Raw genomic sequence first — 24,697 nt, 5'->3', positions numbered from 1 at the left:
ATCGTATGAACACACCCACATTCACCTTTGCGCTGCAGCACATTATTTTTTTTACCATGCTCAACTATAAGGGGGAAGGGCATGAAGTTGTTGTACCAGGGCCCTGAATTCCTCTTGGCAGCCCTGCTTATATATGTTCTTTGTTATAAATTAAGGTCAACTAAGTTAGGTTTTTTTTATGGTTCAAAAATTGCTGTACCATAATAATGTATATTTAAAAGTTTTATTTGCACCCTTCCCATTTTTTATATCATTAGCTTTTTAAGAGAATGTATAAGTAATTGTAATTCAAGTATATATGGTTTCTTAGTGCTATGGAGGATTTCACTAGCACTTAAAATTAATAAAGGTAATTATTGCTAATTGCAAGCAGAGTCATTAGAATCAAGCTACTCAAGAGTGTCCAGAATATATATACCGTATATGTATGTATGTAGGAACAATTGCTATGCTACACAATGGCACGTGACTCAATATTTGGAATATAGTTCATACACCTTATATACACTTTCCAATGTGCAGGCGGCTGCCAATCCCCAAAAGATAAATACAAAGAAAGGGATAGGACACCCAATAGTGTAGTATTTAGGAAAAAATAGAAATCCTTAGGTGAAATATAGATGCGTACCAAACTCCAACGTTATTAAAGCATATCAGAACCTCATTCCAGAATCTTCTAGGTCCAGGACATCAAAATAGGCTCTGTGAAGTGAACCAAAAGAGAGCAGAACAAAACCAAAGATAGTGTATTATCTCCCAATCCAGTGTGTAAATGCGTACCAGATAAAAAAATAGTCAGGAGCTTATCTGTATATGATCCAATGATCTGCTTGTATTCGGATGTTTATTGTATCTGCACAATGGACAGATAATTCAAAGTAAGCTGAATGCCAGAATGTTGAGTTAGAGTAGCTAGTTTTGCTAGGGTACAGAGTCTGAAGTATTTGTACCATGTTTGCCAAGGTCATAGACTGAAGTCTTTGACGTGGTTTCCCAAGGTTGTGGAGTCTGAAGTCTTTGTATGCTGTTTGCAAAAGTAGAGCCAGAGTTGAAGCAGAAACTGGTAAACTGAAGAATTTCAGAGAGCAGGCTGTGAGCAGGAGTCCATGGTAAACTATATCACAGACTTTAGTGAATTACTAATTGCAAGCAGAGTCAGTATAATCAAGCTAATCGAGAGCGTACAGAATATAAATATAGAATGTGTGTGTGTATGTATATGTGTGTGTGTATATATATGTATATATATATATATATATATATATATATATATATATATATATATATATATATAATATTAGGGATGAGCGGGCTCGGATATCTGAAATCCGAGCCCACCCGAACCTTGCTGATCCGAGCCGGATCCGAGACAGATCCGGGTATTCCCGCCAATTGCAAAACTGAAAGCGAGGCTCCGAGTCATAATCCTGTTGTCGGATCTCGCGATACTCGGATTCTATAAATTTCCCGCTGGTCGCCGCCATCTTCACTCAGGCATTGATCAGGGTAGAGGGAGGTTGTTTTAGGTGGTCCTCTGCCCTGCTATATCCTGTGCTGTGCTGTGCTGTGCTCAGTCCAATGGTGCTGTGTCCTGTGCTCTGTCCTTCTGAGTTCAGTGGTGCTGCTGGGTACTATGCTGTGTCCTGTTCACTTCAGTCCAGTGGTGCTGTGTCCTGTGCTCTGTCCTTTTGAGTTCAGTGGTGCTGCTGGGTACTATGCTGTGTCCTGTTCAGTCCAGTGGTGCTGTGTCCTGTGCTCTGTGCTTCTAAAGGCATAGTTATTTCCCCATTATTCCCAAGTGTTTAAAAAAATAAAAAAAAGTTATTAAAAAAAATACAAAAAACTAATTTAATTTTTTTTTAATTACAAAAAAATTTGCACAACCAATCCTGCAGTATAAGCCCATTGGTACTGCAATATTAACAAGTTCACACATTCAGCAGTAAAAGTCCAGTGGTACTGCAATATTACAAAGTTCACACATTCTGCAGTATCAGTCCAGTGGTGCTGTGTCCTGTGCTCTGTCCTGCTGAGTTCAGTGGTGCTGCTGGGTCCTGTGCTGTGTCCTGTTCAGTCCAGTGGTGCTGTGTCCTGTGCTCTGTGCTCTGTGCTTCTAAGGGCATAGTTATTTCCCCATTATTCCCAAGTTTTTAAAAAATAAAAAAAAAGTTATAAAAAAAAATAAAAAATAATTATAACCAAATTTGCAAAACCAATCCAGCAGTATAAGTCCATTGGTACTGCAATATTACCAAGTTCACACATTCTGCAGTATCTTGTGCTACATATAATGGAGACCAAAAATTTGGAGGATAAAGTAGGGAAAGATCAAGACCCACTTCCTCCTAATGCTGAAGCTGCTGCCACTAGTCATGACATAGACGATGAAATGCCATCAACGTCGTCTTCCAAGCCCGATGCCCAATCTCCTAGTACAGGGCATGTAAAATCCAAAAAGCCCAAGTTAAGTAAAAGTAGCAAAAAGAGAAACTTAAAATCATCTGCGGAGAAACGTAAAGTTGCCAATATGCCATTTACGACACGGAGTGGCAAGGAACGGCTTAGGCCCTGGCCCGTGTTCATGACTAGTGGTTCAGCTTCACCCAAGGATCTTAGCCCTCCTCCTCCCCCCCCCCCCTACAAAAAATTGAAGAGAGTTATTGTGTCAGCAACAAAACAGCAAAGAACTCTGCCTTCTAAAGAGAAATTATCACAAATCCCCAAGGTGAGTCCAAGGCTGTTGGTGGTTGCGAAGCCTGACCTTCCCATCACTGTACGGGAAGAGGTGACTCCTTCCACCATTTGCAGCACGCCCTCTGCATATGCTGGAAGGATCACCCACAGTCCAGTTACAGATTTGGCTAATGAAGGTGTGAATGTTGTACTCCGGGAGGAGGATATTGATGTAGCTGGGGGTGAGGAGGATGTTGATGATTATCATGCAGACAGATACCAAATTGCCTTTCTCAATTTCTATTTATATTCTAGATTATATAACGGCTGAATAGTTTTCTATTTTACTCCTAGTGGAGAGGGGATCTGATGCAGACAGATACCAAACTGCCTTTGTCCATTTCTTTGTATATTTGAATTTCTAGTTCTACAGTCTATGCAGGCTGCTTTTTTTATATTCAACTACAAGTGTAGGGCGGGGGGGGGGGCATAGATACTAGCCACCAAAAAAACGTGGCCTATTTAATTTAACTTTCTAGCTCCACAGTTTGTGCAGCCTGCTTTTTTTTATCTTCAAAGTATTTACAAGCCTTGCAATCTAAATTAACAAGAGGTAGTGACGTGCTAGAACTCCACCCTCTATATGCTGCAGAGGATGGAGGAGCATCAAAAGGCCATTCAAGCCTACACAGCCACCTACGACATAGGAAACCCTCATTTTCTTCCACATCTATGGCTGCGAGGAAAAAGCTCAGTTTTCCTAAAAGAGGCGCTGGCGGGGATGCTGATAACATCTGGTCCGGACTGAAGGACCTGCCAACCATTGCAGACATGTCTACTGTCGCTGCATTGGATGCTGTCACAATTGAAAAAATGGTGGAGGATTACTTTGCTGACACCATCCAAGTAGACATGTCAGACAGTCCATATTGTTACTGGCAGGAAAAAAAGCCAGTTTGGAAGCCCTTGTACAAACTGGCTCTATTTTACCTGAGTTGTCCCCCCTCCAGTGTGTACTCGGAAAGAGTTTTTAGTGCAGCGGGTAACCTGGTCAGTGAGCGGCGAAGGAGGTTGCTTCCTCACAACGTTTACTACCGGGGCCACTCCACTGTGCAGTCCATATTTAGGTGTATCAGATATTAAACAACGGTGACAGTTGATGCCCAATTTTTTAATTATATTGTTGGCGCTGTAAAAAATTGTGTTCCGGGCACACCACACTACGCAGTCCATACCCTTTTTTGGTGGAATTCTGACCCGTGGAGGGTTTTTTATTATATTGTGGCCTCGGTACCAAATTGTGTACCGGGGCCACCACACTACGCAGTCAAGAAAGATAGATGCGTATCATAGATAAAGTACATTCAGTGTTGTGGGGCAAATTGAAAAATATTCAAAATGCACTGTCATTATCAAAAACAAGAGGTTTTGACACGCTGAAACTCCAACATGTATATGATGGAGGATGGAGGAGCAGCCGTATGTGCAGTGTAATGCAGACCTGTTGAAGGTTTTCTATATATTTTATTGTGGTGCCCAGTGCCCACTACTCTACGCAGTGCAGATACTATTTTTGTGGGTAATTCAGACCTGTTGAAGGTTTTCTATATATTTTATTGTGGTGCCCACTACTCTACGCAGTGCAGATACTATTTTTGGGTGTAATGCAGACCTGTTGAAGGTTTTCTATATATTTTATTGTGGTGCCCAGTGCCCACTACTCTACGCAGTGCAGATACTATTTTTGTGGGTAATTCAGACCTGTTGAAGGTTTTCTATATATTTTTTATTGTGGTGGCCAGTGGCCAGTCCTCTACGCAGTCCAGATACTATTTTTGGGTGTAATTCAGACCTGTTGAAGGTTTTCTATATATTTTATTGTGGTGCCCAGTGCCCACTACTCTACGCAGTGCAGATACTATTTTTGGGTGTAATTCAGACCAGTTGATGGGTTTTTAATTATATTGTGGGGAACACTCCTCTACGCAGTCCAGAAAGATACCTCGTTGCAACGTTTTGTGAAAAATTGTGAGGTGTTAGGTGTTCAGAATAGCCTTTAAATTAGTGGAAATAATTGTTATTTAATGTTATTGAGGTTAATAATAGCGTAGGAATGAAAATAAGCCCAAAAACTTGATTTTTACACTTTTTATTTTTTTTTCAAAAAAAATCCGAATCCAAAACCTTAAATCCGAACCAAAACCTTTCGGCAGGTGTTTTGCGAAACAAATCCGAACCCAAAACATCGCGAAAATCCGGATCCAAAACACGAGACCTCAAAAGTCGCCGGTGCACATCCCTAATATATATACACACACACACACACACACACACACACACACACATATTTATTAGAGATGCGCTCTGCCCCCTCGTGGCTTCGGTTTCGAAACCAGTGTCAATTCTAACCCAACTTCGTGTTTCAGCTATGGTTATGGGTATCTACTTGTGTAAATATCTACTGATGCCTCTGTCCATCTAATGACAATTTTTACTGCCTCTTCATTCTCCATAAATCCTCCCTCACCGTACATGCACCCCTTCCCTCTTCACCGTACAATCCCCCTCTCCCTCATAACAGTACATGCCTTCCCCCACTTCCACAACACAGTAAATGCTCCATTCTTCCCTCATCACACTATATGTTCTGCTCCCATCCCAGTAAATGTTTTCCCCTCCTCTCATCACAGTAAATGTTCCCCTCCCCATCACAGTAAAGGTTCTCCTCCCCCATCCTATCACAGCAAATGTTCCCCTCCCCCCATCCCATTACAGTGAATATTCCCCTCTAGCCCCCATCCTATCACAGTGAATGTTCCCCTCTCACCCCCATCCCATCATAGTAAATGTTCCCTTCTCACCCCCATCCCATCATAATGAATGTTCCCCTCTCCCCCCAATCACAGTAAATGTTCCCCTCCCCCAATCACAGTAAATGTTCCTCTCCCCCAATCACAGTAAATGCCCCCCCTCAATCACAGTAAATGTTCCCCCCTCCCCAATCAGAGTTGATGTTGCCCTCTCCCCCAATCACTGTAAGTGCCCCCCCTCAATCACAGTAAATGTTCCCCTCTATCCCCATTTCATCACCTTAACTTCTTGAAGCGATGCAGTGGCTCCCAGTCACTGATAGACTTGGAGTGCGGTGCACAGCTATGATGTCACCACACTATGCACTCCCAGTCTGTGAGTGCCTGCGAGGCACCACTAAATTGGTTAATCAGCTAGAATCTGATTGGTTGCTATAGGCAACATCTCCACCTTTTCAAATGCGCAGTTTAGTAAATATAATCCCTAGAAACCTTACCTTCCAGGATTAATATTTGAGGAGGAGATGGATGACACCAAATGCCGAAGAAACAATTTCTGACTTGGTTTTATATTGTTAAAGTGCTGCAACAACTGCGTTATTAAAAAAGTTTAAATGTCTGTAATTAATTTTGAAATAGAAACTCAAGTTATTTCATGTGAAATACTCTACTGGGTGGAGTTTTGTGGAGATGTCAAGTGCTGCAATTGACATGGACTTCTTGAATTTAGCTGCATGAGAAACAAATCATTTGTTCAGTGTACAATGAGTCGCAATCTTACATTGGGCTTATAACACAGCAGAACTTTGTGTTTGATACATCTATGGGATTTTTGGAGCAGATTGTTGGAAAACCTTTGGGTACAACAGTCTTCTTGAACTTGTTTGATTTTCCCATGTGCCCACAGAATTACTGCAATAGCCATCTTTCACAAGTTATGTCCATTCAGCTCAATGTCAAACTACAACAACTTCTTACCCACAAATATCTACCCACTGTATTTAATGTCAAATGGATTTCTAGACTGTTGTAGTTGATATTTCTACTATATGGGCAGCACGGTGGCGAAGTGGTTAGCACTTCTGCCTCACAGCGCTGGGTCATGAGTTCAATTCCCGTCCATGGCCTTACCTGTGTGGAGTTTGTATGTTCTCCCCGTGTTTGCGTGGGTTTCCTCCGGGAGCTTCGGTTTCCTCCCACATTCCAAAAACATACTAGTAGGTTAATTGGCTGCTATCAAAAATTGACCCTAGTCTCTCTCTCTCTGTCTGTGTGTGTATGTTAGGGAATTTAGACTGTAAGTTCCAATGGGGCAGGGACTGATGTGAATGAGTTCTCTGTACAGCGCTGCGGAACCAGTGGCGCTATATATGATGATGATGATGATGATACTGGGAGGAAACTCTGTTTAATGAGAATCTCTTAGTTCTAGCTCTGTCTATGTAGTATTAGTTGTAACATTATCCTTAGACAAGTCACTTAGTACAGGATATTATATATGCTGAGAAAGGGTGGGCATATTAAATAGGAGGGCTTGTATAAAATGGAAAGCTGTAAGATACATTTTCTCTCAGACTGGAAGGTAACCTGCACAGTGCAATAGAATGTACTATTTACTTTAAAGAAGATATACTCTCCAATTATGTAAACTTAAAATAATATAAGTGTACAAGGAAATCAACTCATTTTTGGCAGCACCTTTGAGTGACGCAGATAGAGACATTCCTTGGAGAATGTGGACAAGATGCATAAGTTCTATAGAATAGGAAGGTATAATTATAGCGCACTTCAAGAGACTGCCACAACGTATAAAAAGGATATCCACCAATCCAAAATCATCAAATACAAATACAGAATTATACATATAAGATGCATAAGTCTTGTATTGCACCCACATGCAAATATTGATTATCTTTGGTAGGACAAAATATGAAATGAGATCCAAGGGGTAAGCAGAATGCATTTACTGGGGCAATTCATATTTATCAGGGGTTGCATATCCCTTTTCTCCCCACATAATGATTTGATTTCTACGAGTTCTTGAAGGCGGTAGAGGGTTGGCCTTGGCTTATACTTTCAGTGGGAGGCTTTTTGCATCTTTCATATATAACATTATGAAACTCAACCAAGCAATATTTTAGGAGAACAATGAGAAAATTCAAATTGATGAATAGGATGTTTCTAAAGTAAAACAAGGCAGTACTTGGAAGTGAATTTGTTTTTGTTATAACCATGGGCATTTCTATCTGAACCCCATAATCCTGCAAAAGTAGGAGCAGAGTGATTTTATGTGGCAGCAACCAAAAGCAAAACATTGGTGCGTACATATGTATATTTTGTAGTTGGACAAAATGAAATGTGTAGTGGGAATGCACATTTTCCTGTTTGTAAATGACCTTCAAAAGATAGTTCTTACTTGCTAATTAGACATTTGCTATATTCAATTACTTACATTTATTACATTCCTCCCTGTACTGGATTAGTTTTGAATCTGTATACAATACAATTTAGAGATGACCATTTACCTGGGGAATATTAGCCATAGACCTCACTGGGAGATATACCTGGAGGACAAAGACTGCAATGGAGCTGCTATTGTTTTGATTTTTTTTTTCATCTTTTGTATGAGGACCTTCCTGGTGGCTGATCCATCCTCTGGGACCTGTCATCATATTTTATTTCCTGCTCCCCTATGTAAAGTTGCTTACTGACTCAGCTTCCAATTTGTCCACGCCCAGGGCTGAGGATTGGTATCCTGTGTTTTTCCCCACCAATTGTTGGCTGCCTCTTCCATCCCCAGCTATGAGGCCCCAGGCAACAAGTCAGTCATATGGAGCATGCACCTCCTGACATGTGTACATCACATCATGTATGCAGGCAGAAAGGGAGGGAGACTGCCTCCTGCAGCATTCAGCTGCGGATGGAAGTGGTAAGAGTCAGGGGCTCTTAGTAATATGGGTGAATGAACTGAGCTATTACCAAAATGCGGACAGACATAGCACTTACATTTGTTGACATCACTCTTAATATTTCCCAATAAATCTCTCTTTGTCTAGTTACTATATGCAATTTTGAGTTACACCTGGACTACTACTGATGCTATGGTTATTTTGTGAACACGATTTAGCAGTGAACTATAAATGCCATTGCTAAATTGCTGTTAATTTGTCTTATAGCTGGGGATGAGAGCATTTAACCTGCAGGGAAGTTTAGACTGCAGGACCATCAGGGTTGCCATGACAACTTGTTGCTCCAGTGAACATAGCCCAATGCCAAAATAATAAGAATATACTGCTGTTAATAAACTACACAGAGATGTCTTTAAAAAATTGACAGAAATAGATGACACTAGGTTGCAGGAATCCATGACCTGCAACCTGAAATACGGTGGACAATCTAGCAAAAGCTGTTGGTTGAGGTAGCAAGACTTCCTTATCTCACTGAAGGCAGGAGAAAGTGAAAGAAATTTCACTCCCCTGATGCAGTGCGTGCAGGTCACTTGAACTTGGATCATGTGCACACCGCTGTAACACCCCCCACTAGTCAGAATTTTGAGAAGCTTACTGGCAATCCCAAACTAGATAAAAATTCTTCCTGATAAGCAAAGGAATAACAACAATTGCCAGAGCAGGGAAGAATGCCAACACCATGAATGTTCCATACTAGCAATTGATGCCAATCCTAGATATTTTTTTTGAGGGACCCAAGATAAATTCCCCTAAGCAGTAAAGCAGGGGCGGATTGGAAACCTAAAGTGGTCCCGGAAAAAATTCTCAAAGTGGCCTCATGTGGGTGGGAACAAGTCAACTGGAGGTGGGGCCAACACAAAAGTAGGCAGGATTTAAAACTACTGGTATTTGGTTTTAGTAACATTTATGAAAACCTGTATGGGATGATTTAAGACACAGTAGGGGGTATTCAATTGTTCCTCCGGGGGGCGCCGCCGGAACGAGCGCGTTAAAATTATTACCGTTTATACGGTAAACTTGCGCGTAAAAACCATTAATACGGTAGTTTACTCGCTGAATTTCATCTCGCAGCTCAGGGAGCTGCGAGATGAAATTCAGCGAGTAATTACCGTATAGACGGTAATAGTTTTAACGCGCTCATTCCGGCGGCGCCCGGAGGAACAATTGAATACCCCCCAGTGGGTCCTCTCTAAGACAATGCAGGGAAACAGTCCTGTGCGATAAAATTACATGAATTCTTTTGGATGATCTTCAACTGGTTTTTACCTCTGTGCTCAAACTTGTTGAGTAGTCTACTATCACATCCTTCCAAAATTCCTTTCATAGAAACATATTTGACTTTGTTTAATAACTTTAACTATTACAAAACATGTTGGCACAATTGTATTTGATCTGTCTGCCAGAGTAGCATTTGAGCACCTCACCCCACTGTTGCATTTTTCCCTGATGTGCTGAGATGCAAACTACCAGTCAAATCTTTCAATATAATATATGAATATGTGTACTGTGTGTTTCCAATAAAGGCATTAAAAATAATCCTTATAATTAATGGCTATTCAGTGCGATCACCACAAAGGTGAAATTTTGCAAGAATCTGCAAGAAAACACTTCTTTTGTAACCATTGTGTATGAACCCTAAATGTGAGCTGTGATTGGGGTGTTTGAATTAATAACAGTGCAGGGAGGGTTGGCAGACAATGGCATAAGTGAAGTGGAGAGCTACTCCAAGGGTTTGCTGGTGATATAGTAAGTGAAGGGTTAATGACATTGGGCCTGATTCATTAAGGAAAGTTAAGCAAAAGTAAGCAAGTATGGCAAAACCATGGTGCACTGATGGGTGAGGTAAATTTAAAATGTCATGGCAGATTTATAGTTGTGGTAGGGCATGTTCTAGATCAACTTTAAATTACAATGTACAAATAAGCTATCAAGTATTTGTGTGCTTCATGAAAAAACAGTCAGTATTTCCTTATGTGCAAAATAATAAACTCATTTGCACCCCTTGCATTGCAACATGGTTTTGTCCTGAAAACTTGAATAAAAAAACTTACTAAATTTTTTGCTTATCTTTCCTTAATGAATCAGGCCCATTGTCAGTGCAAAGGGGGCTGGCTGTATGTTCTACACAGATACATTTTAGACAAATACACACGCAAAACTGTGTGCAGTACTGTTAGTTGCATGCAGCGCTGCCTTTACGAGCAGTACAATATGAAGCGGGACATGCCTCCCAACTGTCCTTGTAGTCTGACCAAATCCTGATTAAGCAAGACAGTCTCCCAAATTCGGGACTACCCCACCAGATTCAGGAAAGTTGGCAGACTGCCCTGCTCTCTCCTACCTGTTCTTGTCACTTCCACCACATGTGGCTGCTGGTATCTTTAGATCAGTTGCTGTTTTTTTCTGGAACCTGGAATGTTGGAGGCCCTACTTGGAAAAAAATGGGTACATGAGATTTAGAAAACTCCAGCCAGCCCTGGCATTAGCACCAACATTTAACAATTAGGCCTTCCTCCAGTCCCAACATTAAAATAATAGTACTCACATTTGATAAATAGATATATTTCCCTCCAAACAGCCCTGACATAAAAGTAATAGTATTCCCATTTAATATTTAAACCTATTTCCTTCCCTCCAAACAGCCCCAGCAATAAATTAATAGCATTGATGTTTAATATATCCATTCCCCCCAACCATCCTGGGCATTAAATAATTGATATTTACATTCAATTAATAGCCCCAAACCAACCCAGCATTAAATTAAACTACCTGTCACCCCATCTTAGTTTAATAGGCCCCACCAATAAATTAAATTCCCCCACCATCACCCCACAAGTAAAATAGCACCCATTAAATAATTAGCCCCCTCCTAAACTCCACCATTATATTAATAGCCTACCTCCCACAAAAGTGCTATTAAGACATTCCCCCTCCTTTCCCTCATATCACACAATATATTAAAACCCCCATTCCCTCACACATTATAGCAGGCACCCTCCTTATAGTTTTGTATGGCAGTCCCCCTCTCCCTCCCTGTAGTTTTGTATGACAGTCTCCACCCCTCCCTCCCTATAGTTTTATATGACAGTACCCTCCCTCCCTGTAGTTTTTTTTTTTATGACAGCCCCCTATTCCTCTCTATAATTTTGTATGACAGCTCCCACTCCCTATAGTTTAGTATAGGCAGCACTCCCTCCCTATAGTTTAGTATAAGCAGTCCCCCAATAGTTTAGTATAGGCAACACCCCCTTCCTGTAGTTTAGTATAGGCAGCTCCCCTTCCTATAGTTTAGAATAGGTAGACCACCCTCACTTACATTTTGTTGAGCTGGCCAGTATTGCTCCTCAGATCTCTCAGACAAGAAGTGAAGTGAGACTGTCTGCCGCGTAGCACTGTGGGGCTCTATACAGCAACAGGTAGCCTAGCGATTTCCTGTTGCTGTCCACTGACCACCAATGCTTTTGATCGCTTATCCTTCCCATGCCCCCCTGCGGTGACCACCCCCCATGCCCAACCACCAATCTGGTTCCAGTCCAGTCTTTCCTGCTATGTTCAAGTGCATAGTGGTTTTAAGTCAGGGAAACAAAAATGTAAATAAAAAGCTTGTATCTTTTTAAAGAAAAAAAACGCTCTAATAAAGGTGAAAGTTTACTGTAGAAAAACATAAAATTGCCAAGATGTCGTTCTACCCAAAATATTACCAAGCATACCAGCATCAGGTAGCTCCCTTCTCTTTGCTAGATTTCAGCATCTGCAATCTACACTGTCATCATATTAACCCTCATCATTGTGTACATCTTCCTCAAACAATACTAATTCATCCCCGCTGGAATCCACCATCAGAGAAGTCTGTGTACTTTGATGTAATTGCTGATAATGGCCTTCCTCATGGAATTTGTAGTTCACTTTATGGCAGAGCTGTCACGATTTTTGGGCAATTGTTTTAGACCAGCCAAAATGTCAAAATGTTGTGCTGACTCATCTGCATCACCTCTGGGTGTCTTGGGAAAGCTTCATTTTTTCCTAGAAGCAGTTGCCAGAGAAACTGAAGGAGGAGACGTCGTTGTGTCATATACCACTTGAGCTGTCAGCCTGCTGACCAGGAGCTCATTGCATCTCTTGTAATCTGGAACAGTGAGAAATAAAGACATGGGGCCTGATTCATTACGGATCTTAACTTAAAAAACTTCTTATTTCAGTCTCCTGGACCAAACCATGTTACAATGCAAGGGGTGCAAATTAGTATTCTGTTTTGCACATAAGTTACATACTGACTGTTTTTTCATGTAGCACACAAATACTTGATAGCTTATTTGTACACTGAAATTTAAAGTTGATATTTGTGTGCTACATGAAAAAACAGTCAGTATTTAACTTATGTGCAAAACAGAATACTAATTTGCACTCCTTGCATTGTAACATGGTTTTGTCCAGGAGCCTGAAATAAGAAGTTTCTTAAGTTAAGATCCTTAATGAATCAGGCCCATAGCTCTTAAACCTAGGATCAAGCACAGTTAGCAAAATGTAGTGATCCAATTTCGAGATGTTGATAACTCTTGGATCCTGGTGAAACAAATTATGTACTTAATCTACAGATAAAATATAGTTAGCGGATTTTCTTTGTTTCATTTCCTCCTTCAATTTCTCTAGCTGCTTCTCAAAAAATCTAATTAGGGCAATCACTTGACTCAAGCTAACAATGTCTGCACACTCTTCACAGGTGACTACTTCATTGGACTATAGTACATTTCCCCTCAAATTCTATTCTTCTAGCAGCTGCTGCATTCTCCTACATGCTGTTGCACAATCCCGAAAATGACCCTAAATATTTCGGGACACAGACAGCATCTCCTGCATGTCATTGTCATTTTTTAAAAAGTTCTGTACCACCGAGTTGATTGTGTGAGCAAAACAGGGAATGTGATGGAATTCCCCCCGCTGTAATGCTCTAGCAATATTGGTGGTATTATCAGAAATTGCACATTGGAGAAATGCACCTTTGAAGTACGATCCATCTCCTTTTCAGGTTAGATTATATCTGGTACTGTTTTACAGATGGACCTGGATTAGCTCAAGGTAATTATCCACTGGTACCTTCCAACCACTCTTAAGCCAGTTCAATGCTTTCCGGGCTTTGCAAACTATTACAGAAAATTCATTAGAAATTTCTCCACTCATGTGGCTCCCATCATAGCCCTTACCATAAATGGGTCTAATCCCTCCTATTGGTTTGAAGAAGCTAAAGAAGCATTCCATTGTATCAAACAACTTTTTATTTCTGCTCCAGTTCTTTGCCAGCCTGATATGACTCTATTTTTATCCTGGAAGTGGATGCCTCTGCAGTTGTGTAGGTGTTGTTTTATCCCATCATTTCGAAGATGGATATCTTCATCCATGTGGCTATTTTCCCTCACAAATTTCTGCCGGCAAACAGAAATAACTCCATAGGAGATCAGGAATTATTAGACATTAAGTTGACTTTGGAGGAATAGAGACATTTGTTAAAAGTATCTAATCTCATAAGATCACAGATCATAAAAACCTTCTGTATCTAAAGTGAGCTCAATGTCTCAATCCAAGACAAGTTAGGTGGGCTTTGTTCTTTTCCATGTTTGACTTCAAGGTAATCTACTGGCCAGGATCTCAGAATTGTAAGGCCAATGCCTTTTCTTGTTCTTTGGTTCAAGATGAAGATCTTTGCCTCACCAAAATAAGCCCCATCCTCGATCCTGTGTCCTTTTCCACCACCAGTATATTGTTCATACTCCGCCTACAGGGAAAATTTTCGTAGGTCTGGCAATTCACAAGAAATTGCTTAAATGGACCTATGCTTCCTGATTCTCTGGATATTCTTTAGTTCAAAAAACCTTCAAATTTATTCAAAGATCCTATTAGTGGCCTACTTTCAAGCAGGACATTCAAGAATTCATGGCTTCCTGTTCACAACATGCCGAGCATAAAATACATAGTCAGACACCTGCCGGTGAACTTAAACCATTGTCTATTCCTCACCAACCCTGAGCTCATCTGTCCATGGATTTCAATACAGATTTACCAGTTTCTAATGGGTTCAGCAGCATCTGGGCTGTAGTTGACAGATTCTCAAAGAGGGCCCATTTTATTCCCTTCACTGGACCACTGGAAAACTGGTTCAATTGTTTATACAGGAGATTTTCAGACTCCATGGCTTGCCTTCAGAGATGATCTTTGATCATGGGGTCCAGTTCACGGCCAAGTTCTGGCAATCTTTGTTTTCATCTCTCCAAGCGAAGCTTAAGTTTTCATCTGCCTATCACCCCCAAATAAGTGGTCAAACTGAAAGATTGAATCAGGACTTTGCTTGTTTATCTCAACTTCACAAGATAGCTGTAAGACACAGCACCATCTAACTTCACATTCGGGGTCCGCTATGCTTATTTTTTCCACTTAACAGCTATTCTCTCTCCCTGGCAGCCTGGCGTTCCTCGGATAGCGTGTGCCATCTTGCCGAAAGTTCAACAAATGTGTGAACCCGGCTTTTATAGCTTCTCTCTGGATTCACATTGGCTGTTCTCTGGCTGGTTCCCTCTATGTAAAGCACCTCCTTCAAGCTTAAGGTGCCAGATCTTCAGTTCTTCTTACCTGTTAGGATGCTTCCTCTTCTAACTCCTGCTTGTTACGCTGCCATCATCGCTGTACTCTGGATTCAGCAATTCCTCTGCAGATCTCTGTGCTTACTGCTGATCCTGCTCCAGGGCTATTAAGCTCAATAGGACCTCCGCGCATTAGTACCCTGCAGTGTATTGCTCTCCTGTGTATACCTGATGGATTTTCTCCAGAGTTAGGACTCTCCTGTCTCCCTGCAGACCTTTGCACCTCATCCTGCTCCTAGGCTATCCAGCTCATCAGGTCCTCAGCGAGTCATCATCCTGCAGACTATTACTCTCTTGTGTATACCTGACTCACCTCCGCAGTTCAGATTCTCCTGTTACTCTGCAGACCAATGCACCTCATTACTGATCTTGTTCCTAGGCTATCCAGCTCATCAGGACCTCAGCGCATCATCATTGTCATGACTGAGAATAACGTACCTGCTATCGTTGGCAATACTCGAAGAAAGGTGCAGAATCTAACGTGCCCCTGGTGTTCACCAGGGACCCCCGCATGGAGATATGGACTCAGCTGCAGGAAAGACGCAGGTCGCGGTCCTTCCACGAGTCAGATAGCGAAGCACAAGAGGAATTGTCAGACAGGCTGGTTCGGCAACGATGCGGACAAGGCAGGTACACAAGGAGAATCCAAAGGTGGTGGTGAGTCAAGCCGGGTCGGTAGTGTTCTGGCAGCGCGGTACAAAAGGGAGATCCAAAGGGGTAGTCAAGGTAATCCGGATCACAAAGGTCACAGGCAATGCGGCAATAATCAGGAGACAGGCAAAAGGTCAGAAGACGAGCAAAACAGGAACAACGAGGCAAACGTTGGAGGACAGGAATGGACCTGAAACTCTGGTACTGGAGATGGGACCAAGAGAGACTTAAATACTCCAGGTGCCCAATCAGCTTCAGTGCCGCAGCGCCGTCAAATTACTAGCACCGTAGCGCTTCCTAGGTGCAGCGTCCCATTGCCTAGCAACGGGAACGCTTCTTGTGCATGTAGCCGGGCGGCCGAGCGGGGCGGAAGTGATGAGGCGCCCGTCCGGCGGCGCCTGACAGTATGCCCTCCTCCTCCTCCCCTCGATTGAAGAAATCTCTTGAGTAGCAGGGGAGCATGAAGGTCTGGTTTGTCCACCCAAGATCTCTCTTCAGGGCCAAATCCTTTACAGTGAACAAGGAACTGTTGGCGACCACAGCAGAGACGGACATCCAGGATTCGGCTGATCTCAAACTCTGTTCCAGAGGAGGTTTGAACTGGAGGAGGTCGAGAAGGAGGTACAAAGAATTTGTTAAGCACCAATGGACGAAGTAGGGACACATGAAAGGTGTTATGATACCATAACGAAGCAGGTAGTTTTAACTTGACACATACAGGATGGATGACCTGTGAGATGGTGTAGGGACCAATAAAACATGGAGCCATTTTCATGGATGGTACCTTTAGATTTAAATCTTTAGTGGAAAGCCATACTTGGTCCCCTACCTTTCATAGAGGAGTAGCTCTTCGGTGGCGGTCCGCAAAAGTCTTGTGATGCCGTGTTGCCTTTAGTAGAGCAGCCTTAGTTCTGGCCCAAATGAGGGAAAAGTCTCAGTAAAGAGCATCCACCGCTGGAACTGAGGAGGAAGACTTCGGAAAAGGATCTGGAATAATAGGATGAATTCATGAACGTGGTGATTGTGCGAGAACTCTGCCCAAGGAAGAAATTGTGACCATCTGCTTTGATTGTCAGCAGTAAAGCAACAAAGAAAGGTCTCCAAATCCTGGTTGATACCGCTCGGTCTGACCATTGGTCTGGGGAGATGAAGTGAACCCCTCTATCAGAAATGATTTCTTTTGGACAACCATGTAGTCTGAAGATCTCTTTGATAAACGTGTCGGCTAAGCGACTGGCCGAAGGTAGACCAGTGAGAGGGATGAAGTGCACCATTTTGGAAAACCGATCAATGACGACCCAGATGGTATTGAATCCCGAACTGCAGGGAAAGTCAGTGATAAAATCCATGGCTATACTTTCTCAAGGAACATTAGGCATGCGCAAGGGGCGGAGCAATCCAGCAGGAACCTTCCTGGAAGACTTGTTTTGGGCGCAGATGGTGCAGGCTGCAATAAAATCACGTATGTCAGTACGTATAGTGGGCAACCAGAAATGACGACAGAGAAGAAATGTGGTCTTATTTATTCCAGCCTGACCCGTGATGCGGGAGGAATAAGCCCATCGCAATACCTTGAGTCGTAACTGTGGTTCCACAAAAGATCGCCCTGTAGGAGGAAGAGCCTTCATAGTATTGGTAACTGCCACAATGTTAGAAGGGTCGATGATGCATTGAGGAATCAATGGATTCAGGCGGTCCGTATCATCAAAAGAGCGGGACAAAGCGTCTGCTCGCCCATTTTTAGCACCTGGACAAAAAGTAAGAGTCATATTGAAGCGAGCAAAAAAATGATGCCCAGCGGGCCTGCCGAGGATTCAAACAGCGGGCCTCATGAATGAATGTCAAATTTCGATGATCTATGAATATCGTAACAGGATATAAAGTGCCTTCTAGTAAGTGTCGCCACTCTTCCAGAGCTGCTTTGATAGCGAGAAGTTCTTTGTCTCCGATTCCATAGTTAGTCTCATTAGGGAGGAATCATCTGGAGCAGAACCCGCATGGAGAATGGGTACCAAATGGTGTCTTTTGGAATAACACAGCTCCAATGCCTATTGAAGAGGCGTCTACTTCCACAAAGAAAGGTCGCTGTTGGTCCAGCTGAGAGAGAACAGAGGCCGAGGCAAAGGCTTTCTTAAGAGTAGCAAAGGCAGAAATAGCTTCAAAAGACCATATCTTCGGATTGGCAGATCTCCTAGTTAATGCTGTGATTGGAGCGATAATGGAAGAAAAATCTTGGATGAACTGCCGATAATAATTAGCGAACCCGATGAATCTTTGGATTGCTTTAAGACCCTGTGGTTGAGGCCAGTCTAAGATGGCCGACACCTTGGTGGGATCCATCTGTAACCCTGAGCCGGATACGATAAAACCAAGGAAGGGCACTTGAAGAACTTCGAAGACACATTTTTCCAATTTACAATAGAGATGGTATTTGCGCAATCTTCATAAGACCTCCCTCACTTGTTCTTGATGAGAACTCAGGTCTTTAGAGAACACTAGAATGTCATCTAGATAAACAACTACGGAGGTGTACAGTAGATCTTGAAAGATGTCATTAACGAAAGTCTGAAAGATGGCAAGGGCATTGCAATGACCGAAGGGCATTACCAGGTATTCAAAATGGCCATTCCTGGTATTGAGGCGGTCTTCCACTCGTCGCCCTTACGGATGAGGTTGTAGGCCCCTCGAAGGTCCAACTTGGTAAATATTTGAGCACCACTAATCCTGTCAAATAGATCGGAGATAAGAGATAACGGGTACCGATTTTTGACTGTAATACGATTCAGGGGTCGATAGTCAATACAGGGGCAGAGGGACCCGTCTTTTTTTTTGACAAAGAATAATCCGGCTCCAGCAGGAGAGATAGACTTGCGAATGAACCCACGTTTCAGATTTTCTGTGATGTATTGGGACATTGCCAAATTCTCCGGGCGAGATAGAGGATAAGTATGGGTTGATTGGGAAGCAAAGTAATGGAGCAGTCCCAAGGACGGTGGGGAGGTAAAGTTTCAGCCTCAGTCTTGCTGAATACATCCTGAAACTCAGCGTATGCTGCCGGAAGGACAGATTCCGCAACAGTGGAATGAGCAATAACTTGCGAACCGGGAGGCTAAACACTGGGCAGACATCTATGATGACATTCCGTATCCCAACGGGTATCCTGAGCACGATCCAAATCCATTTGCGGAGAATGCTTTTGTAACCAAGGTAGACCCAAGATAAGGGGGTTAATGGATTTTGGCAACACCAAGAACTGAATCACCTCGCTATGAAGGGCTCCTACCATCAACCCAATGGGTGAGTTGACGGAGGAGATGGAACCGCTGATGATACGGTTACCGTCCACTGCCGGTAACGATAATGGTTGAAGCAAAGAAAGTATTGGAATTTGAAGCCCAGCAACGAGAGTAGCAGATATGAAGTTCCCGGAGGAGCCGGAATCCACAAAGGCCGTGGTGGAGGAGGGACCTCTGGGGGTGCTCAGGGTGACTGCCATAAGAAGCTCTGGAGTATGTTTAGCATAGGGAGCAACTGTGGATTCTCCTAAACCGGCCTCCCTGCTACCGTTTAGGAGGACGGGTTTCCCGGTCTCTTAGGGCAGACTTTGAGAAGATGTCCGAAATCCCCACAGTAAAGGCAGAGACGTTGCTTAAAGCGCCTCTCCCTTTCTTCCGGAGATAAGCGAGAACGTCCCACCTGCATGGGTTCGTCCATGGGCAGCACCGGGTTTTTGAATTGTGGAGCCAAACGAGGTACAACCCGCTTAGTGACTAGACGTTCTTGAGTGCGTTCTTGATAATGCAGGTCTACTTTGATACATAGTGCAATCAGGTTATCAAGGTCAAAGGGAAGATCCCGGAAAACTAATTCGTCTTTAATGCGGTCGACAAGACCTTGCCAGAATGTTGCTACCAGTGCCTCGTTGTTCCACTTTAGTTCAGATGCCAAGATCCGGAACTGGATGGCATATTGCCCCACAGATAAATTGCCGTGATGAAGACTCAGCAAACTGGTGGCAGCAGAGGCTACTCTCCCAGGATCATCAAAGACTCTCCCAAAGGCTTTAATAAAGGAGGCGGTGTTATTAAGAAGAGGATCTCTTCTCTCCCACAAGGGCGAGGCCCAGGCTAGTGCTTGACCGCTCAGGAGGGAAATGATGAATGCCACCTTCGTACGTTCTGAAGGGAATGCTCCTGAGTTAGAACTGAACTGAATAAAGCACTGGTTTAAGAAACCCCTGCATTTTTTGGGATCTCCGTCGTATTTCTCAGGCGCGGGAATACGCATGCCCTAGGCTGCTGTAGACACGGTAACCATGCTAGAGGACGCCACCGTGGAGGAGGTTATGGCTGGAGTAGCAGGCAGAGAGCCCTGTAAAACATCAAAGCGGGTAGCGATCCCTTGGACACATTGTAGGTGATGTGCTTGGGCTGCTTCTTTCTGTTCTACACGCTGAGCCAAGTGAAGGAGTAGCTCCTGAGCTGAGGGTTCTCCCGCTCCCTCCGTAGTAATCGCCAGAGTTTACTGTCACGACTGAGAATAGTGTACCTGCTATCATTGGCACTACTCGAAGGAAGGTGCGGAGTCTAAGGTGCCCCTGGTGTTCACCAGGGACCCCCGCAAGGAGGTATGGACTCAGCTGCAGGAAACACGCAGGTCGCAGTCCTTCCACGAGTCAGATAGCGAAGCACGAGAGGAATTGTCAGACAGGCTGGTTCGGCAACGATGCAGACAAGGCATCTGATTTGATTGTCAGCAGTAAAGCAACGAAGAAAGGTCTCCAAATCCTTGTTGATACCGCTCGGTCTGACCATTGGTCTGGGGGTGGTACCCCGATGAGAATTTCAATTCCATACCCAACTTCTTACTTGCCTAGCAACCAGACGCGCTGATCGGCAAGACAAGGCGCCCGTCCGGCGGCGCCTGACAATCATCCTGCAGACCTTTACTCCCGTGTGTATATTTGATTCTCCTTCTCTTTAGTCAGGACTGCATTGTCTTTCTGCAGACCATTGGGCCATCCCACTGATTTTGTTCCAGTGCTATCCGGCTCATCAGGACCTTAGCGCATCTGAACGCTGCAGATCCTCCATCTCTCGAGTGTACCTGACTTGCCTCCTCTATTTTGTAGACCACTGGGCTTCCTAGCCAACCTATCAGGCAGTTTTGATCTGAGATTTGAGATGTATGCAGGGGTAGTGTTGTTGAGGGCTTTGTAGACAAGGGTGAATTTGATTCTGGAGGACACAGGGAGCCAGTGTAGGGATTTGCAAAGTGCAGTAGCAGGTGTGGAGTGGTGAGAGAGGAAAATCAGTCTTACAGCAGCATTTAGCATTTACCTTCTCTCTCAGCTTTATCAAACACAAACAATAAAGGTCCAGCAATTCTAAATTGGACCTTTCTGAGTATTTTGTCAGTGGGGTTATTATGTATTTTTCACAAAGAATAAAATTTGAAGCTGGGTCAATATCAAATAACGAAGGCACATATGGAATTCCAGTGTGACCGTGTTAAACCTATTCATCCTCTCTAATTAAAGTGAAGTGGAAAAATAATTGTGCAATTTTTTTACCTTAGAATTGCTCTCTAAAGCCCAATGTGTGGCATATAATTTGGCAGGTAGTATTTCCCAGTAACTCTAGCCATTTGGATTTTACTCAGTTTGCCTCAGTTTGCCTCAGTTTGATGCGGCTTCTGACCTTGTTACCTCATCTCACTCCCAGTCTATGGTGAAGGAGTGTGATTTTCATGCTTCCTCTAAAAAGGCATTCTGCGGTTCAAGAAGGTTAAAACCCTTCTGCTGAGTACGGGTCTCAGCCAGCTCTGGGCAGGATTATTTTGCCAGCTACGAGCAGGGCTGGAGTACCTACTGCTAGCACTAGTAGTTGGACAGCTCCGGGTGATACCAGTAAAACTTGCCCAAACAGGAATCCCTGTGATGTTGTATGTCATCTCACTTATTTTCTCTCTGTGTCTGAATTTGCACTGTATGAGTCCTTAGAACTGTTAGAGGACAAGGGAAAAGTGTGAACTTGTACCTCTAACTAGGTAGAAGAGTTAAGTACATATTTGAGTTTTCTTAATCAAAGAAGGATCTTCTGTAGAATCATCACTGACAGAAGAAGAAACGACTAAAGTGGTTCTTCTAACCATTCTCCTAGAACTGACAGGGGACAGTTGTAAATAATCTGTTACTGTGACAGAAACAGTGTAGTCCATCGTCAGCCGCCAAAAAAAAATCTGACTAGTGGCGAGGGGGCTGAGTGCATGCTCTCACTTGACTACGGGTGTGCACATGCTCCAGAACATTCATATGTACTGTGAGCCATTATAGGAGTGACATTGCTTTCACTTTTCCCTGCTCTCAGCAAATTCCAAAAGGTTTGCTATCTAACCCACCAGCTATTGCTAGGTGACAAGCCTCCCAAATATACATGTGTGTGCGCGGGTGAGCATGTGTGTGTGTTCACTTATACATATAGCAATTGTGTATGAATGTATTTTTTTAAAAGAAAACAAATCAAAAACATGAATATATGTTTGAGAAATTACCTATACTATTTTATTAGTTCAATAATGCAACTGAAAGCATTAATATGGCTTTTCAGTTCCATTATGCATCTCTTTCCATCTTGATTACTCTTCCCCCTCCCATCACCATCCTATTTTCTCCTCATACATATAATTTCACCATATCATGATCATTCTCTTTAAGCTCTTTCCCTTCTCTCTCATTCTAATGCCTTTCTTATCACACCTGTTAAACCGATCCTTTATCAATCATACTCCACCAGTTTCATCACCCTACCCCCCCCCCCCACTCCCTCACCCTCGTCAGCATACTCTCTCTCCTGCAGCATCCTCCCCAGTAATCCTATATCCTTGCTGTAATATATCACCACTCTTCATTGGCGGTAACTCCTTGATAGAGAGAGAGAAACCATATCTACAGCGAAAACACCAAATTTTACCAGATTAATGTGTTTTTTTTTCTCCATTTCTTAAATAGATCACTAAGCAGGGTTAGTTTTACAGCTGAATCAGACTAGGGGAAATTTCAAGCATGGAGCCACCCAATGCTACATAAAAATAACTACACAGAATATACAGGACAATGGAAGTGCAATTCTGCAAGCATAACAGCTACTGAAAATGACATAAAGAGAAATGGTAATATGCAGTTTTGCATACAGCATAACAAAACAATTTAGAATTGCATTAGGCAGTAGTCAGATATAAAAATTAGGGTGGAAAAAAATCTGTGATTCTTCAAGGGAGTCCTTGCAAAATAAAGTATTGGCTATAAGAGACCCTTTTGAAATATTATTAAGTGTGTATATTGTCTGTAAATACTTTTGTAAATATTAATGTGTTTGTGTGATGAATACTAAATAAACTGAGCAATTTTATAATGAGTTAATTAAAGCTAAAAGGGACAATGAACTACAGATATTTGCATATCATTTGGCAACCAATATAGCTTTCTAAGGATCACATATAACAGATGTGTTTCTAGCTCTTTGGACTGTTTATTGGATAAACTTGATATTGGCTTCAGGCACTGTAATGGAATAATTATTCTTACTCTAAACTTTCCCTGTGTTGGTCGTCTTCATGCTTCTGTGTTCCTTCTCCAGTAGTAGGGATCTTTCAACAAACCAAGATCTTGGGCCTGATTCATTAGTGCACACATTCTGAACGCAACTTGTGTGAAGTAATCTACGCACATATGTGCGCCAACAAATGGCTAAATTCATCTAGCAACGGATCTCAAGACAATTGGCAAAATGAATACAGTCGCAAACCATTTATGTGAATTAAAATTAACAGGCAATGCATTTTTTGATGGTTTCTCCAGGATAAACTTTTTTTTTTGTTTGTTTTTCATACTTTCTTTAATGAATCCAGTCCTAGGTGCATATTATTGTCAATCCAAGCATACAAAACTGGGTTATATACACCTTTGTTTAACCATGTGGGCTTGGAGAGGTAACCACCTTTAAAATGTGTGTACATATTTCTATTTTGTTTTGAGCATGCCACAGAGCATCTAGGTTTATTTGGGAATCATGATAAACTGACATTGTTCTTGCAAATGTATTAGAGAACCACAAAGAAAAAAACACCCCTTGCTTTGTAACATGCACAATATTACAGAATGGTGAGATTTAACATCAGAGGGCAAACTACCATTTCTATCTACAGTCAGGCACTGGAGGACGCCATTGATGTCATCCACATGCTTTGTGGTGGCCGCTGATCTTACTTTCCACAGCCGCCTGCGGCCGCACAGATACGAAGGGGGGGCGGTTGGAGGGCGCCCCCTCCCCCTCCAAAGAAACGCACATTTGTTGTGTGTGAGGACAGGTAGGGATGAACTGTCCCCTCCCCACTGACTGTCGGGAGTGACATCATCATCACATCCCGACAGTAAGTGAGGAGCCCAGCAGAGTGGAGCAGCTGCATGAAGAACAGAGCCAGGTAAGTAAAGAATGAAGTGCTGCAAGGGGGGGGGAGGACACTGTGCTTTAGGGGGGTGATTGAGCTGCAAGTGGGGGACACTGTGCTTCGGGGGGGATTGAGTTGCAAGGGGGGGACACTGTGCTTCAGGGGGGGATTGAGATGCAAGGGGGGACACTGCTACAGGGGGGTGATTGAGCTGCAAGGGGGGGGGGCACTGTGCTTTTGGGGGACTGAGCTGCAAGGGGAGGACACTGTGATTCAGGGGGGGACTGTGTGCTTCAAGGGGGGGAACCTGAGCTGCAAGGGTGGGACACTGCTTCATGGGGGGGATTGAGCTACAAGGGGGGAACACTGTACTTCAGGGGGTGATTGAGCTGCAAGGGGAGGACACTGTGATTCAGGGAGGGACAGTGTGCTTCAAGGGGGGGACACTGCTTCAGGGGGCGATTGAGCTGCAAGGGGAGGACACTGTGATTCAGGAAGGGACAGTGTGCTTCAA

Source organism: Mixophyes fleayi, chromosome 1, assembly GCF_038048845.1.
Source record: "Mixophyes fleayi isolate aMixFle1 chromosome 1, aMixFle1.hap1, whole genome shotgun sequence".
Taxonomy (NCBI): Eukaryota; Metazoa; Chordata; class Amphibia; order Anura; family Limnodynastidae; genus Mixophyes; species Mixophyes fleayi.
Note: the sequence above shows the minus strand (reverse complement) of the source record.